Source organism: Tiliqua scincoides, chromosome 7 (assembly GCF_035046505.1).
Source record: "Tiliqua scincoides isolate rTilSci1 chromosome 7, rTilSci1.hap2, whole genome shotgun sequence".
Lineage (NCBI taxonomy): Eukaryota > Metazoa > Chordata > Lepidosauria > Squamata > Scincidae > Tiliqua > Tiliqua scincoides.
The window spans coordinates 47,365,545-47,383,556 of NC_089827.1; the positions used below are offsets into that span (position 1 = coordinate 47,365,545).

The 18,012-nt window shown below is 44.2% G+C and overlaps 1 protein-coding gene across 1 annotated transcript in view; it reads right to left on the reverse strand.

Moving 5' to 3' along the window:
• TMEM178B (transmembrane protein 178B) overlaps positions 1–18,012 on the reverse strand; it is a 307,161-nt gene that overhangs the window by 194,282 nt on the left and 94,867 nt on the right. The window lies entirely within an intron of this gene.

Here is an 18,012-nt window from a genome sequence, read left to right on the forward strand (position 1 = left end):
TCCAACCTGCTCAATTCCATTGCTGAATTTGAACCCCACTCAGTTTGAGCCCATGTGGCCCCATTAAGTCAGTGCTGGATATGACGAGGCTGTGAGGGCCCAACTTTCCAGCACCGGTGCAGCTGCAATGCAGCCCCAAGATAAGGGAACAAGCATTCCCTTACATTGAGGAGGCCTCTGTGTCTGCCTCCCCACCACAGGATGTAGTGCACGTCCCATTAGCATGGCTACACCGGCACTGGAAATTTGGTTAGGATTGGGCCCTGAGTCAGTAACCCAATTGTTCAGCAAGAAGGACATCTTTTCCTAACTTCCAGTGTCCCAGCCAATGGATGCCACAGCACTGGGATAACTGACAAACACTGTGCACTTATTTTAAAATGTTGTGCTATTTATAGCCCGCTTTTCTTCCACAATGGACCTCAAGAGAGTATACATGGAGTCCTCAGTAAGTCACCCATTCAGGTACAGACCAAACGAAGACCTGCTTAGCTTCAGGAAGGTGCATTTGGGTCAGGGACAATCTACCTTTAGTGTGGCAAGATCTAATTCATCTAAATAATGTCAGGGATAACAGGTTCCCTTTATTCAGGTTCTGGCTGTTCTGCACTGATTTCACACACACCCACACCCTCGCAAATATTTAGGTCCCCTCACAACCAAGTTGCTGGCTGTGGGCTTCCTTCTTTCCCAGAGGAGGCTGACAGGATAAAGCATCAGGTTTTGCTTGCCAGTTTTGCAAGAGAAAAGGGCTGAGGCAGATCCGTTTTATTATTTTTTAATGTGGAAAAGAACAGCAATCACAAAATTACTGTGGCGTATGCTACACCTGCGGTGAATTTGAGAAAGAAAAAAAAACTCCACATTGGCTGAAGAAAATAGTATGTGAAGATAATTCCCAAGTACAGACCTGGGAAGCTAAAAATAACTGTTCAAATTCTAATAACAATAATAATAATAATAACAACAGCGGCCCCTGCAATGGGCAGTGTTATACCCATTCTGCATCACAAAATCTCTAATATTGTTTCCCTTCTTATCTTTTTCTTCCTCTGATGCTTTTTTAAAAGCAGCATCTCCAACAAAAATAGGCAGCTCCAGCTCCGGCTCACTTATGCTAACAGTTCAGTCCAGCAAACATAAGAACAGTCCCGCTGAATCAGGCCAAAGGCCCATCTAGTCAAGCTTCCTGTATCTCACAGTGGCCCACCAAATGCCTCCGGGAGCACACAAGACAACAAGAGACCTGCATTCTGGTGCCCTCCCTTGCATCTGACATAGCCCATTTCTAAAATCAGGAGGTGTCACATACACATCATGGCTTGTAACCCATGATGAATTTTTCCTCCAGAAATTTGTCCAATCCCCTTTTAAAGGCATCTAGGCCTGATGCCATCACCACATCCTGTAGCAAGGAGTTCCACAGATTAACTACACACTGAGTGAAGAAATATTTTCTTTTGTCTGTCCTAACTCTCCCAACACTCTTTTCGTGGATGCAGTGTAACTGAATGAAGCCTGTACATTTTCATAAGTGTTTCGAAGAATCACAGAAATTACCCAAAAATGAGAAAACCAATTATCCATCAATAAATTCACATCAAAGCCATTCTGGGAAAGATCCGATTTTATTTACACTAACGAGGCAACCATCAACTTTTAGCACGTGAATAATACTTGTAAATGTCCATGAGAATTTAGGCGCTATTCAGAAAAAATGCATAAAGGAGCATATGTTTGAGGGAGGGCAAGACCATGTCAACAAGCTCCACTCCCTCCAACATGCTCCCTCCAAAGCCCCTGCTCTGCATTGGGAGAGATGATTCCATGATTAAAGCCATTTCTGCCTAATGTTGCATATACACAACAGGGATCAAATGTGTACACCTGTGGGCTGGGCAGGATTAACAGCCCAATTCTAAGCATGACTACTCAGAAGTAAGTTCCATTGTGAACAATGGGTCTTACTCCCAGGAAAGTGCATAGATTGCACCCTAAGAATGCTGGAACCCCACTCAACTTCCCCTTTTCCTAACTACACATGTTGCATGTTTTTGTAATTGCTGAACAGAGCTTTCTTCCTGTTCCAAAATATGATTATTTTTTTCTTATTCCACAGACAAGCAAGCTACAGCCTTACTATCATTCTGTTGTGACTTGATAGTAATTCATGTCTTACAATTTATCCCATCCTTCCTTCAAGCTCAGGGTGGCATAGAAAGCTCCTCCTTACCCACCTGATTCTCCCCACAACCCTTAGGCTCCGTTATTGACCAAGGTCATCAGTAAGCTTCATAGCTGAGTGACAAGCCAAACAAGTTCAGCACGGTAACCATTACACCACACAGGCTCTGCATTACATTATGATTCTATCCTAAAGTTCACAGTGGTTTCCTGTGCAAAAGCACATGACATTTTAAGTTCGTTGGGTCTCCGGATCTTAATGCACAAAGCCCAGGCTGTTAGCATCACTTCGGCTGCCAAAGAGGTAACCAGACGAGCCAAGAAGGCGCCAGGAAATTTCCACAGAGCTGCCTTTGGAAGTCTGGCCAACAGCATTCTTCACAAAGAAGATAAAGGAATTAATTGTTCAAGGTATTCTGAATGTGTGTTTTCATGGGAGGGGGGAATAAATTCAACTTCTGGGGGAATTCCAAACCCTCCTTTCGAATTCTTTCTCGGAAAAGGCCTGAGGAGTGACAGGACAACTCAGAAAAAGTCCTACACATTGGGCCTCATCCCTATCTTTGCAGAATTCCCACGCAGCTCAAAGAGTATCTAAGGAGGCCTAAGGGCCAAACCACATTTCACCCGGGAGCTCTCTGATGGGATCATCTCACCTCATGTTTTAAAGATTAAAGGCTACCATGGGAGAAATAGCCTTAAGGCCATGAGAATTAGCTTAGGGCAGTATTGCTAGGACCCTTTCCCCATGGCATTTTTCAGATTAAAATTGCCCCCATTCTCAAAGGTATTTATAGCCCAAAGGAGAAAAAAGCATATACTCAGATTGCCTGGGTTCAGTCATAACACAGACTCACAGTTTGTTCAGCTCAGTCATTGTTTATTTTAACCCAAGCCTGACCACAAATTGTGCTTGTGACTGACAATCTAGGATCTGAAATCACAGTCTGAACTTGGTTTGCAAACCACAGTTTGTGCTAACAGTTAGGACCATCACTTCATGCTTCAGAGAGTTGCTGCCCCATGGAACCAGAACTGTTTTTATGAAGTCATGAATCTAAGTCCTGAGCAGATGGGAAACAAAAAGCGAACAAGAAGCTCTAAACCAGGATTGCCTGTTATATGTCTGGAAGCTCAAACCACAGTGCGATTCTTAAATAACACATGGTTTCAAGTTAGATCTATCCAGCCATTGTGTCTGTCACCCCTCCCACCCCCAAGCTATTTAACACTGGTGGTAATTTCAACTGGGAAAATGACAAGGGGGGGGGGAGACAAAACCCTTCCCAACCACCACTGCATTGAAGTAATTGCTATCTCTATATGGCTGCTTTTAACTTAAAAAAAACACCCACACATCCAACCAGCAGAGTGTTGGTTGGTATCCCAACCAGAGAGACATTCCACAACTAGTATGTCATCACTGAAAAAAAAAAAAACTCCTGGAGAGCAACAAGCAAATACTATGGCTGTCTTGACCAGGCAAGGATAAACAGTCAGGCTCCCGAAATTTATAGCAGACCTAGCCAATCTAGAGGCTCCCTACTATCTGCCAATCACAGGGGCTGATGTGATCATTACGCACTCCTTCCATGTCTGAAGAGAGCTCTGAGGGCTGAGCACAGAAGTAATCATGATAGTTGCCTAGGGTAGGCCCCAGGCTGTGAGCTGCAAGGTTCATGAGCCAGAATTCCCAACACTATATATCCAAGTGTTCACTGGATCACCTTCCTACACTTTACTGTGGTTGGTGAAGAAAGAAAGGCCAACTTGGTACCATCTCTGCATGACTGGAACTTGGGCTGTAGCATGAGGCCTTGAAAGTGCTGAGTAGTATCAGGTGCCCCACTCCCTGGAACTGTCCAGTAGCTCAAGGCATCAAGTGCACTTCTAACTGCTGTTATTGTCTTGTCATTCAGACAAAATAAAGAGATTGATTTCTATTGATCCTCGGAAAGGCTAGGTTCGCTTTGCTTCAACCTTCCCTGCCGCTTATCTTGGCTGTGCCACAACACTGACACACACAGGCTGAAAAGTAAATTAAAGAAATGGGAGAGCTGGCAGCAAACTGGTGCCAACCTTATTCTCTGTTGTGCCCTACTGCAAAAGGGAACATGACAGAGGAAATGGTTATACAGCTATCATTTTGGATGCTGGTTTTGGTTGAGAGTATCTGGCCAAGTCCATATGGCACTTATTTCCAAGCATGGGCAAACACTTGCTTTATTTGACCCAAAAAACCAGTTGGGCTCCTTCCATCTGAACAATCAAAAAGCCTCAAGTTGTTCAACCTGAACCATCAAGCACCCAAATACCCTTACTTTTCTGCAGGCTGCCCTACCTCACTCACTTCCCCACCCTGCCTGCCAATCCTCCCTTTCTCAAGAAAATAAACCTTACGTTATGGAGTGGGGAAAGGGCTCCAAGCAATGGAGGGCGGAAAGAAGCTCTCTTCCCCCCCCCCCCCCATAATTCATTCAGACCTCAGCCCTAGTTCAGGTTACAGAAAGTAAAGTCTCAGCCATGGTCTTTGTGACCAGAATTGTGGCTGGAACCTTGGTGCTCTTCTCCTTCTTTTCGTTCCTTCCTCCAGTCTTTCTCCTCTTCCCTGCGCTCCCCGGTTCTCCAGCCCCATTCCCCCCTCCCTGTAACCCTCTCAATTTTCCAGTGTTCTTCTCTCGCACCTTTCTCCTCTCCTTCTTTTATGCTATCATGCAACCCCATTTCCATGTAAGATTTCCTATTTCTCTTCCTTCTCACCTAGACCATGTTTAGGAGGCTGAAACGTTTGGTAAAAATGAAGGGAAAAATGAAGATTTTTGCCACAGGGCAGTTTTCTTCACATTCTATCCTGTAAAACTGTTATATTCTGAGATCACTCATTCAAAGAGATGCTTCAAAAGAAAGGGTAGTCAAGTGATCGTCCATTAATGCCCGAACGGCACACTGGAAACAACTGCTACTGTACCGGAGGAATAAATTGAAAATGTAGCTCTCCTGTGAGCTCCAGCTACTCATCCGCAACAGGGACTGCCCCCCTGGATGATTCACCGATCTGGCCCTGCTTCCTTCTAATCAGCTTTCATCAAGGGTGAAACATTCTTAGCGCAGAGTGAATCACTCAGAGACATCGAATTACCTACCCTGCACCATTTACTGAACAGAGGACACTGCCTTATACTGAGTAAGAGAATCTGTCTACCCAGCTCAGTATTGTCTTCATTGACAGGTAGCAGCTTTAGGCCGAGGCCTTTCCCAGCCATACTTGCCACTTACTGCACATGTGCTCTACCAATGAGCTAAGATCCCCCTGCCAGTATGAGGTTGCCCCCTACCAATCAGCCTTTGCAGGAAGTATTGTAATTTGGTCACCTCCTTGCATCAACGTGGGCTCACTCACAGCCAGGCCAGGATAATTATGTACCCTTCCAGGAGGTGTATCCCAGAATCCCAGTGAAAGATACACCAGAAGACAGGCTCCTCTGAGGGTGGGCATTAATCCAGAATATGATTTTCAAAGCTGTCCAGACGTAATGCCTGCCTCAACATTTGTAGATTGGCTTGGCCCCATGGTTGCCAAACCATGCACCATGGTGCCCTGAGGTGCTGCAGCAAACTCACAGGGACACTATGGAATATTTTAAAGGTGCCACAAGATATTTTAAATTTCCAAGAGAAATACTGCAAGGGATAATGCTGGTTGGCAACCTTCAGTCTCGAAAGACTATGGTCGAAGCCTACAGCAACCAGTATTCCCAGGCAGTCTCCCATCCAAGTACTAACCAGGCCTGACCCTGCTTAGCTTTCGAGATCAGACAAGAACAGGTATCTGCAGGGTAAATTGTAACTGGCCTAGGTGTATCATGAACACAGAAAGTCTGGGAACCTCTGCACTTGGCCAGATGCCCCCCCCCAAACATTCATTTCCCATAAAAGCATCCCCATAGCCCAAGTGTGAAGAGCTTTGAACAGCAGACCCTTCCGGAAACCTTTCTGTTTTCACTTTTCTTGGAGCATACCACCTGTAATATATGGACTGTGGGTTGGTAATCTTTCATTTGCAATGGGCTAAAACTTCAGAATATCTCTAGCAAACTTGTTCACCTTGACACAATAGCTAAATGATGGCTTCCCCCCCCCCCAAGACATATGCCATAAATTCTAGCCTGTTAAAGAAGACAGTATCATCTCACGATTGAAACAATGGCTGCTCCGAGATTTGTGGTTTACTCTCGCTATTCGTTCTCAGAGCCACCTAACACTTAAAAACACAGAGAAGGACTTTGATACGCCAGTGTGCATCATGTTTGAAAATGAGAACATATACATATTTCTAAGTTGCGCCCATGAGCTCTCTTGCAGGTTCATGTATTTCGGAGTTGTTGTTGGGGTTACAACATTCTGTGTGTGAAGCATTTGGAACACTCAAGAGCATTGTGCAAATTCTAACTCCTATTATTAAATCAATAAAACAAATTCCAACATCAGTCTAACAAGAATATAACGCATTCTAGACGGCTGGGCTGAAGCTCATTTTAATCAGCATCCCAAAGCAGCCTTCTGAAATAAAAATAGTTTCACTAACTTTCTAAACGTCACTAAAAAGAGAAAGCGACATCTTGGCAAGCCTCTTTAGATAGGGAATCCCTATTTGGATGGGGCACCATCCAAAAGTCCCTGTTCTGGATTGTCACCATCTTATCTTTGAATGAGGGAACACATTTAGGTATATTTAATATGCAGAGTGAACATCAACTATTTTTCCATGTGTGTTAAGCTCACTTCTTTCTTCCTGCAAGGTGCCAAAAGTCTCAGGGCTGAGAGAATAGATGGAGGGGTTGAAGCTCATCGGTAGAGAATCTACTTTGTATCCTGGGTCTTCTCAGACCTACACCAGATATTTCACTGGCACAAGTCCACCTGGACCCAGGTTGGGGGGCCAAAGCCAGGAAGGGGGATTGGATATCGCCATGTGCCACTGATACAACTCCTTTCCTAGCCCTGATCTCCCCTCCTCTCCACCCCCATTGCTGCCCCATTCCTTTCTCTCCCAGCCTCCCTCCCACCCCCTGCACTGACTTACCGATGCAGGGAGGCATCTTCTATCCATTCATGCACAGAATCGGCCACTTGCTGCTTGCAGTGGCCAGACCGCGTCACATTTTACAACATCCATAAAGGGCCTTACACTGCTGGAACACTTAGTGTAGCGCTCAAATAGGCTTTGGCCTTATTTATTTATTTATTTATTGGATTTGTAATCCGCTTTTCCCCCCAAAGAGCACCCAAATTTTACACATCCAAGTTCATGTAAAAGGAAAAAACATTCTAGTTTTGGGGGAAATATTTCGCATTGATTCATCTGTCACAGAAATCCAGTTTGTTGCAGAGGGTTCTGGGGCACATCCTAAAACAAGAGATGGTTCATGTGAGGCACTGGCCAGTCCTGTTGGGCTTCCCTGTTGCCCTGCTTGGATGGGAAGCATGACCTAGAACAGTGGTACACACAATGAAGACACGGAGGCTAGGGTGCTCAGTTGAGTGCCAGGGGTGAAATGCGCTACTGAGCCTGCCCCTTAGCCTTTTATTGTCTCTTATTAACAATACAAAAGCGATGCTCAGGTTACTGTCCCTCACTCATAAAAAACTCTTTCCCAGGCAAAAGCACATACCTTGCTGCTAGGCCTTATCTAAAACTATGACTCATCTTGGTTCTCTCCTGTGCTGGGCCTCCTGCCTTTAGTTTCTCATAACAAAGAAAACTTCCAAAGTTTTCCTCGAATGAGAGAAGAGAAGAAAGAAGGAGGGGGAAAGAAGAGGGGGAGAGGGGAGGGGGGTATTCCTGCCGAAATGGTTGTCATGTTTCACTGAAAGCTCAGAAACCCAGTGCTTCTGCACAACAGCAGGTGTGCCCGCTGTTGCCACATTCACTAAAACTGAATGTTACTATGCATATTCACTACACACATGCATACCCCTTGGCAGTCTATTTCCATAAACTGTACCCCTTATAATAGCAAAATGTTTGTAATTAATATAATTGCTGTTATTTCAAATTTATGTTTTCAACTACTAATCCATATCTGATAATACAGGAATTCATGTTGGCATCCTTCAGTCTCGAAAGACCATGGTGTCACGCTCTGAATGGTGGCTCTGGAACAGAGTGTCCTCTCCAGTGCGCGAAGCCTGGGTAAAGTAGGTATGGAGGATAGGCTGTTACCCATGCAGCAAATCCCCCCTCTCCACGTCGCTGAAATGGTCCAATGGAAAGGCAGAAGCCAATACAGTTGGTTCCAGCGGCGTCGCAGGAGTTGCCAGAACGCGACTGTGTTCAGCCATGAACTGCCTCAGGGACTCCGGCTCCGGATTTTGCCTCGAGGTTGACTCTTGAAGCCTTTTCCACAACTGGATGTAGCCACAAGGCAGTGGAGGTTTGGGATCAGAGTTTTCCTTCTCTCAGATGAGCTGCCTTCCCAGGCTGACGAGTCCCATCTACCCGGTGGCTGTTCAGTCGCCTCTTACGACAAGTACAGCCAAACGGAGGGCCTATTCTTATCCCCAGCCCCCAGGGGATAATACATGAATTAAGAACATAAGAAGAGCCCCGCTGGATCAGGCCAAAGACCCATCTAGTCCAGCTCCTGTATCTCACAGTGGCCCACCAAATGCTTCAGGGAGCACACAAAACAACAGACACAACCCGTGTCACAACCCGTGGCAATCAGAGGCAGCCTACCTCTAAAACCAGGAGCTTGCACATACCTAGCATGGCTTATAACCCGTGATGATCAGAAACTAGCCGTTGCTGGAGCTTTCTCAGAGCCCAATCCTGGGCTCGATGCCCCAGCTTACTGCTGGCGCGCACTGTTGCAAACATGCTGTAAGGCACCTTTGTGAGCCTTACCACCGGGCGAGTGGCCGTGCTAGCCTGGCACTAGCCGGCGCTGGGCTAGCGCTGGGCAGGCGCCCGGCCTCCGCCGCTCAGCGGTCGCACAGACCGCCAAACTGTGGCATGGTAAGTGGGGGTGGGGGGTAGGCGGGGAAGAGGTGTTCCAGGGGGGGACAGCAGGCAGAGACAGGGCGGGGAAGAGGCAGGAGCTGGGGAAAGGGCGGGTGGGAGGCATGCTGGGGGAGTTAGCGGGGAGGGAAGGAGGTGGGTCCGGTGGAGCTCTGCTCCACTGGATCCTATCCATTCGTTTGGGGCTCGGTGCCCTACACAAACATCTTTACCTCACTGCCAACCAAAAGTCCCATTGGGGGGCTACTTCCCTTACCCAGGAGAAAGGAACAAAAGTCCCCTTCTCCCAAGGTGCCACATGCGGTAGCCCATGGCACATAGGATCCAGCGGCAGCCGTTTTCGGAGCTGCATGCCGTGGGTGCTCAGGGTTGGGGTGTCAGCCAGCTAGTTGCCTTCCTTCCGACTTGCCAGCTCTGCAAGACATTCTAATGCAGACTTGCCTTTTCCTGCCATTATTCAATTATTTTTCAAGTGCCCCTAAAGGTCCTGGCAAGCAACCCTGGGAGTACATGTGCCCCAGGTTGGGAACCACCAACTTAGAACATAGTCGGGACTCTCGCTCAGCTGCACTTTGCAGGGGATGTGGTGGTGGCTCGATATTAAGAAAGTTTGCCTGCCATTACTGCTCTTTTCTTGGAGAAACTGGTAAACTTCCAAGGAACCATAGGATTGCCTAGAACACCGAAAACCACAATCCAGATCCATATCAATTCACTCTGCTCTCAAGTCCTGCACCTGGTGTGTCAGGTGCTGATAAGCATATTCACACCAATGCATAGATTCCAGTAACCACATGGTCCTTGGAGTTGGCAGCAATTATCCAAAGTGGGGGGGGGGATTACAAGGGGATGTGTGTGTGCCTATTGGAGGTTTTTCTGGGAGGCCTTTTGAACATGATTTAAATAGCATTGGCATGGCTGAAGAGTTGGGATGCTCAGGAATATTGATGGCATGGACACTAGCCAATAGATTCCTGTGATGCTTGGCAGGTGCATTTCACACAGAAATCAAGATGGCAGCAGATGTGCTAGTTATGGGGGAAGAAATTCAATTTCCCCTGAGATAAACACATTAAAGTTTGAAAGGTGCTACCTTATACAATCTGGATCTCATGCTATAACTTTAACAATTATCATGGTAAAAATATCTGGAAAGATCCCACAATAAAGCAGTATGCTTGTTTCAGTGATCTCACCTTCACATAACTTTTCATCCTCAACTTAGAATCCTAGAACCCTTACTTTTAGTAGGTAATTTTCTTTCAGTGTGACAAATAGTTTTGAATGAGGGATAAAGGTTACAATCCTGTGCACACTTTCCTGGGAGTAGGCCCCATTGGACATAATGAAACTTACTTCTAAGTAGCCCACATAGCATTGGGCTAAAAGAATATTTCCACCTGGCCAAAATGGATAGTGGAGTGGTCTCATTATATGTCACAGGTGTGGGTTACTTATATGGCCACCACCACTACCCTACTGAAAACAGCAGATAAAATACTATAATTCAGCAATAAAAGTTTGGGAAGACTTGGTTGAATTAGAAGGTCTTCACCCTGTACCTAAAGGTCATTAGATTACAAGATCATAATTTAGCCAAATGGATATTGGAATTCCATGGTCAGTCACTCCAGTTGTTGGTCTGTTCTTGGCAGACTATAGAACTATGAAAAATGTGGGTTCAGTTCAAGGTCATCCATATTTTTAACTCTCTGGTTCAGACACTTTTAACCAGTTTAGGTTCATTTCAGGCAGAATAATATCACACTTGTATTCTTGCAATGTTATTTTATCAGAAACATACAATGTATCTGATACACCTGAGAAACAAAACTATTATCTATAAACCATTTTTCTAATTAAAAAAAAAATTAAACAAAATGTATACAATAGAAATTTTAAAAAGAAAAATAAAGCATTGATCATACAACTGAAAATGGAGTATCTGATTACACAGGCCTACAAAACGGAGGGTCAGAAAAGTTTTTCCCAAACTTTATGGTGGTTTGACATGAATTTGGGGTGCCGATTCCAAAAATGGCATCCGTTTTGCCCTATCTCGTTTTGGAGATATAGTATAGCCTCATTAGTGAATGGTTCAAGCAGCTTCCTCATGAGGAAGCTGCTTGAACCATTCACTAATGAGCCTATACTATATCTCCAAAACGAGATAGGGCAAAACGGATGCCATTTTTGGAATCGGCACCCCAAATATACCCAAGAATTGATGTAACATTTAAGGAAGCAAAATGTGTATTGGCCTGTGTTATTAATCTGCTTATTTGAACCAGTTGCCATGTTTTGTGTTTAGGGGTTTGGTTCTAGTTTCAATACAAGGGCAACCAAGTGATTTTAGCTTCAGGTTCACTTTGGGTTCCCTGAAAAAAAAAACCAGTGTCTTCTTAAGTAAGAACTCAGGTTCAGCTCCCTGGTTCTTGGGTACCATTTTAGCTCTGAGAAATATCCAAAGACATTTTGAGCACAGAACAGGACTTCACTTAGCAGCAGAACAAACACCCTGCAAACAGATATCTTCTGTGTCAGTATGAAAGTTTGTCACAGGGTGGCTGAGCCAGTAAGAGCTAAGAATATTTAGATATTTAGATATTTAGACAGACAGACAGACAGACAGACAGACAGATAGATAGATAGATAGATAGATAGATAGATAGATAGATAGATAGATAGATAGATAGATAGATAGATTCTCCCAGAGCAAGCTAGCCAACAGGAAACTTGACACATTGATCCTCCATATGCAATTTTAATAAGTCCAACCTTCAGAGAGGGAATAAGAGACTGAGATCCTTCTGAATAATTCACAGGTTTTGTTGTGTATGGCAGAGAAGTCCCTGTCATGTCAGTAAGTGATAGGCACCCATTGATTTCTCATCCTTGCGGTCCCCAAGTGAGAATTAAGTTTAAAATTCAAATAGTAAACAGAGACACTAAAGGAAATCTAAGCAGAGCCAGCAGTGGTAACTAACAAAAAAGATATAGATGTTATGTATGTACACGCATGGCCATGCATGCACAGACTCATGAAAGAGACTGATGAGCTCTTCTGCACAAATGATGAAGAGATCCAGATTAACAATCAAGCTGGCAAAGACGCACATGCTCAGCCTCCATTATGAATAACCACTGAGTTAAACATCCATCTATGCTTACCAAATGGACCCTGAATGGCCGTGCTCAGAACCCACAACAGATTTATCTTTATGGGAGAGAGGAAAGAAGCAGAGAGACGGTCTGTATCTACAAGGAGGCAGGCCAAATCTTCTAACATAGATAACAAATAAATAGGTCTCAGAAGGAAGTCTTACGGACATTCGTCGGAAAACAGAAAGGCATCTTTGGTCAACCTCAAAGGATGAGAAAATGTAAGTGGGGCACTTAACTGTTCATCAGCAGTAATACAGCACATATTTCAGCAAACTAAGCTCAGGTATAGCCACTACCAAAGGAAAAGAAGGAGCACAGGGAAGGTTTTGAATAGATTATTCTTCTGAGGGGGAAACATCACCATTAGGTGATATTTCTCCCATCATGGTTTGTTTGTTTGGTTGGTTGGTTGCTTTTTGTTCTTATAAATGGAATTGAGGGTCCATGCATCAGGGTCTACCCACTTGTGATCAGGTTTAGTACAAAGAGAGAAAATGTGGTCCTCCCCAGGCTCCAGCATGGCTCTACCAACAAGCTGTCCATTGGTTCACTTAGGTCTTAGCTAGCAACGGTTAGTTTTGGCCTTGCCTATCTGGCTCTTTCTGCATTTGCCTCCAGTATGCCAATTTGCTACCTCCCTGTATCTGGTTCCCTATATTTATTTCACATGAATAAAACTATGGATTGTTTTGCACAATGCCTCCGACAATGGCTTCCAATACTCTCTTACTATACCTTCCCCCAAACCATCAGCTATTTTGTCTGGATTTCCTCTGCCTGCCTACACACCACCACTAACAGATACAATCCACATCAAAAATCCATCTGCTATTTTTGCAACTGAATCCCCATTTTTTTCTGAATGAAGAAGATCTCAGCATGGGAAATCACATGTCCACTCTAACGCATGACATACAGCAAAAGCTCTGTGAATATACTGACTGGGCAGCTGATCTCATATCTTTTGATATCTATATCTACATATGCACTAGGGATTAAATTTAGTAGAAGTGGAAATGTCAAATGCCATGAAAGACCTGTGATTCCATTTGAATCAGCCTCACTCATCAACAGCACAGCTGACCGACATTTTCAATTGACAGGCTCAGACTTCAAAGACGCTTATGTAGAAGCGCTTTGCAATGCTCCTGAATTTTAAAAGAATCTTATTATTTGTTTATTATAAGCAGATAAGAGTTACAGATGTGTCCCCTTATTTGCAGGGGGGTTCCGTTCCATAACACCTCACAGATAGCCGAAACCATGGATGTGGGTGAATTCCTGTCCCCATGGTCTGAATCCTCCAGAAGCGAGGGGAGCCCAGCTCCCCTCCCTTCTGGAGGGGCTTCTGAACTCAGACTGTGAATGTCCGTCCACAGCCTTTGCCAGCTCAGGCTGAGCTCGGCAGCTTAAAACGTGACTCCCAGTTTCATGGAAGAAGCAGAAGTGATGTTTTTAATGTCTTATAAGGCATTAGGAGGCCCGGGGAAGCCCTCCAGAGTTTCCTGGACCTCCCAATGCCGTATAAAGCATTTTAAAAGTCACTTCCCGTTTCTCCATGAAACTGGAAGTCACATGTTCTGAGTTGCTGAGATCAGTCTGAGCCTGGCAGAGGCTGTGGCAGATGCTTGCCTCCAGAAGGGCACAGGTGAGGGGGACCTGTAGACTGATCAGTGGATAACTGAATCTATGGATACACCCCCTCCCCGGTATTATGATCCTTTTCCATAGCTCTGAAAGAGCTCGTGAAGTTGTGGGTATTCCTTTTTCGGCTACCAACTTGGCCGTGGCTGGAAGAATTTGAGGAGTTGCTGCTGTTGCTCAGAAGCTAAGCAGGGTCAGGCCTGGTTAGTACTTGGATGGGAGACCGCCAGGGAATACCGGGTGCTGCAGGCTTATACCATAGTCTTTCGAGACTGAAGGTTGCCAACCAACCATAGTTCACTTGTAGCGTACATATCTTGCAGGCAGAAGATCCCAGCTTCAACCCTCTGCATCTCCTGTGAAAAAAATCTCAGTCTGGAGAGCTACTGTCAGAACCAATGGCCTAACTCAGTATAAGTGAGCTTCCTGGGTTTATAGCTCATAAAATCAAACCACACATTTGAAGCTGAACCAGCGGTGTCACAGGTTGCTGGGCCCTCTGAATGTGCTTACAAGCTGAAGTCCCATCATTTTGTAAGAAAACCGCTCTCTTTAGCTGTCCCACAGTCATGATTTACGGATATAATAAATAATTTTTTAAAAGGATTCTGAGATTGTAACACTGCAGGACATGTCTACGCAATTTTGTTGTCATATGTTTAAATACACTCCACCATGCTAAAATCTCCCTGCATGTAAAAAGGTAGCAAGTAAGAGAGAAGACAAATGTAGAACTTTTCTTCCTGCATGCTAGCTTTCCTTGGTAAGGAAATTTTCAGTACAGTCAATGATGTGACTGTGTTACCGGTAACTGGGCAGAGAGACACCTTTTAAAGTAGTGGTGCTCTTATATTTATCAGGGGAATAAATTCTGTGCTTCTTTGGGACAAGGCACCTTTTACTCATTTCTTTTGCTGTGAAAACCATTTTGTAAGAATTTTGTTAAAAACAATATATAACTATTCTTAATAACAATAACAATTACAATTACATTTACAAGAAGAAGTTGTCTTGTGTGCTTTTGTTGTCTTGTGCGCTCCCTTGGGCATTTGGTGGGCCACTGTGAGATACAGGAAGCTGGACTAGATGGGCCCTTGGCCTGATCCAGCAGGGCTCTTCTTATGTTCTTATGCTAAGAAGAATAAGAAGGTTTCCATTTATTTTGAATTAATGCAGCCCTAAGAAGGAGGCATCAGAGGCCTTTTTGAAACATGTAGATGTTGTAGATGAACAGACAATAACCATTTTGCACTGATGATGACCTCTAAGGAGTTATCTGAGTCAATACTTGTGATGTAATGTAGTTTCAGACACAATCCTTGGGACAAAAGGACTGTACATCGAAAAGGACATTTTGAATTGTGAAAAGTGCACATGGAAACTTGCTTAATGAGGAGCCATGTTGGAGCAGCAGAGTTTACAGAACTATTTTAGAATAGCTTTCAGGCTATATAAATACCTCCAAATTCTCAGCACAGTTACAGCACAGTCCTATGCATGTCTATTCAGTTCAACAGGAACTTCAGCTAAATGTGTATAGCAGTGGTACTCAAACATTTCTGGCCAGTGGCTCCCTTGACCCCTGTGGCTGTTGGCCGTGACTCCCCATCATGTTCCTGAGGGCTGGAAGTGACATCATTAACCAGGAAGTGGCCAGAAATATTAACTATATTAAATATAATATTATAATAATTATAATATAATATTAAATATATCTTAACTATATTAATATTAATTATATTAATCATATCATTAATTAAATACAGATCTTAAAAATATATTATTAATACACAGCAATATACACGCTTTGTAAATGATCAGCTGCTGATCACTGTTGGAGACAGGATGCTGGAGTAGGTAGATTTTGTCTGGTCCAGGAGGACTCATTTTTTTAAACTTTATAAGCATACCAATAGAATTTTTTTATCAAATGAACTTTGTGAACAACCAGTCTGACCAACATTACACACACATACCCCTGTGGACCCCAATCCAACTAGTCCTTTCTCCCATTCTCCTTGGATAGAATTGAACCCTTTATTAATTTAATGAAATTAAATTTTTCCAGCAGCTGGTGGGGAAAACAAAAATAGACCATGAAAATATATCAGAGCTGATAAGCATTTGGTTAGGAAACTGATTTGTCTCCTACTAGGAGAAGCGGGAAGGTTTGGAGATTGAAAGGGGGGAGTGGAAGAGGGAGGGGGTTGAAAAGAGAGATTTCACTTTGATGAGAAGCAATCCCAGGCTGGGAACTAGGAACCAACCAAACAAGGATCAGCGAGGGTTAAGGACTGCAAGCTGAGCATACTCGGAACTTGCCAGATGGGGGTTGGAGTTGAAGAGCGAACACAGAAGGCGGCAGCCTCGGAGTGGAGGGAGAAGAAGGCGGGGCAGCGGCAGCCACTCTTGCAGCTGAGCAACTCCCGTTTTTTCTGCTTTAAAAAAAGCGCAGAAGACGGGCTCGAATTCTGCCCAGGGCTGTGGCTGTATCGCTGTGAGAGGACATCCCGCGCCTCCCCTTTGAGTTCCTGGTGCCTCCCTAAAGAGCCACGCCTCACAGTTTGAATAACACTGGTGTATAGGATTGCAGCCCTAATCTACCCTGTAAACCCCAGTATATTTCTTATAGAATATCTGCACAATCCTATCCCCCACCATTGGCATTGATGCAGCCGTGCTAACAGAGTGCACGCTGCATCTAACGGTGGGACTGGGGCAATTACTACCCAGAAGGCTACTCAATTGCCTTAGGGTCTCCTCAGACCTACACCAGACATTTCTCTGGTATATGTCCAAGGAGAGAAAAGGAGTGGAGTAGGCTGGGAAAAAGGGGATAGGAACTAGCACACACTGGTGCTGCCAAGATCCACCCTTTCCCACTCCTCCCCTCCACCTGTGAAAAATGCATTGTAATAAATAAATACTGTAGTTTAGTTTTAAATAGTCATTCAATTTCCTCAGGGAGTCCTGGGAGTTGTAGTTCTGTGGGGAGGCTAGGACTCTCATATAGAAAGTTCTCATGACCATCACCAAACAGCAACTCCCAGGATTCTTCTGGGGAAGCCAAGACACTGAAACAGGTATAAAACTGATATCAATGCATACTGTGTAGATCATAGATGCCACCTCAGTGTTGTTAGAAGTTATAGCCTTGTTCAAGTTGAGCAAGAGAAAGTTCTCCAGCACCTTGTCAAGCATGGATTGTGTCCTACTGTGAACAAGTTGTACCAAAGCCTCTTATTAGTTTGGAAGTCTTTGTGCCTGTGCAGGAGAAAGAAATTATTTACTTTGTATTAATAGCCCTGGTTGTTATCTGGGGGGAAGGGGATAACACGTAATCACCTTGAAATATTTAACTGTCTAGATTTCATCTTGCGGAATAGGAAGGGGTGTGGCAAAAGCCTGGTGCATAAATAGGCTGGGAGATAAATCATTATAAGCCAGGCATTAAATTGGTATATAAATCAAAAATTATAGGAGCCAGAAAGGAAACAGAAAGGACTCATTTAGATCATACTAGGTTTTCAAATGTACACATACACGTTGAGGTACACTCACCCGGAGAATGTGCAATGCATCACTCTTGATTAGTCAAGAGACACAGAAAAACACCCATCTTTCTCTCCATGTCTCTCCCCAGAGAGCGAGCAAGAGAGACAGATACTGTGCCACATGCATATTAATAAAGCTATATTTTGACTGGCTGAATGATTTGAAGTGATTAGTGATGGTATGTTTTACCTGTCAACATTTCCACACTGCAACGTGGAAAAAAAAAGTCTGCTATTTCTCTGTAAAATATCAGAGGTGGGAAGAGCAAGGGAAAGGGTTTTCTTTTTTCAAAATCCCCTCCCTTTTAAAGCCTTTTAACGATCTGGATCTGGTTTTCATGAATGAGGCTGAAAGGAACTTCTGTCACTGTCAAGTACTTGGGGAAAGGAAAAAAAAATCATTCTATAGAACTAGACATTTCCACTTATCAAAATGCTTCCTGA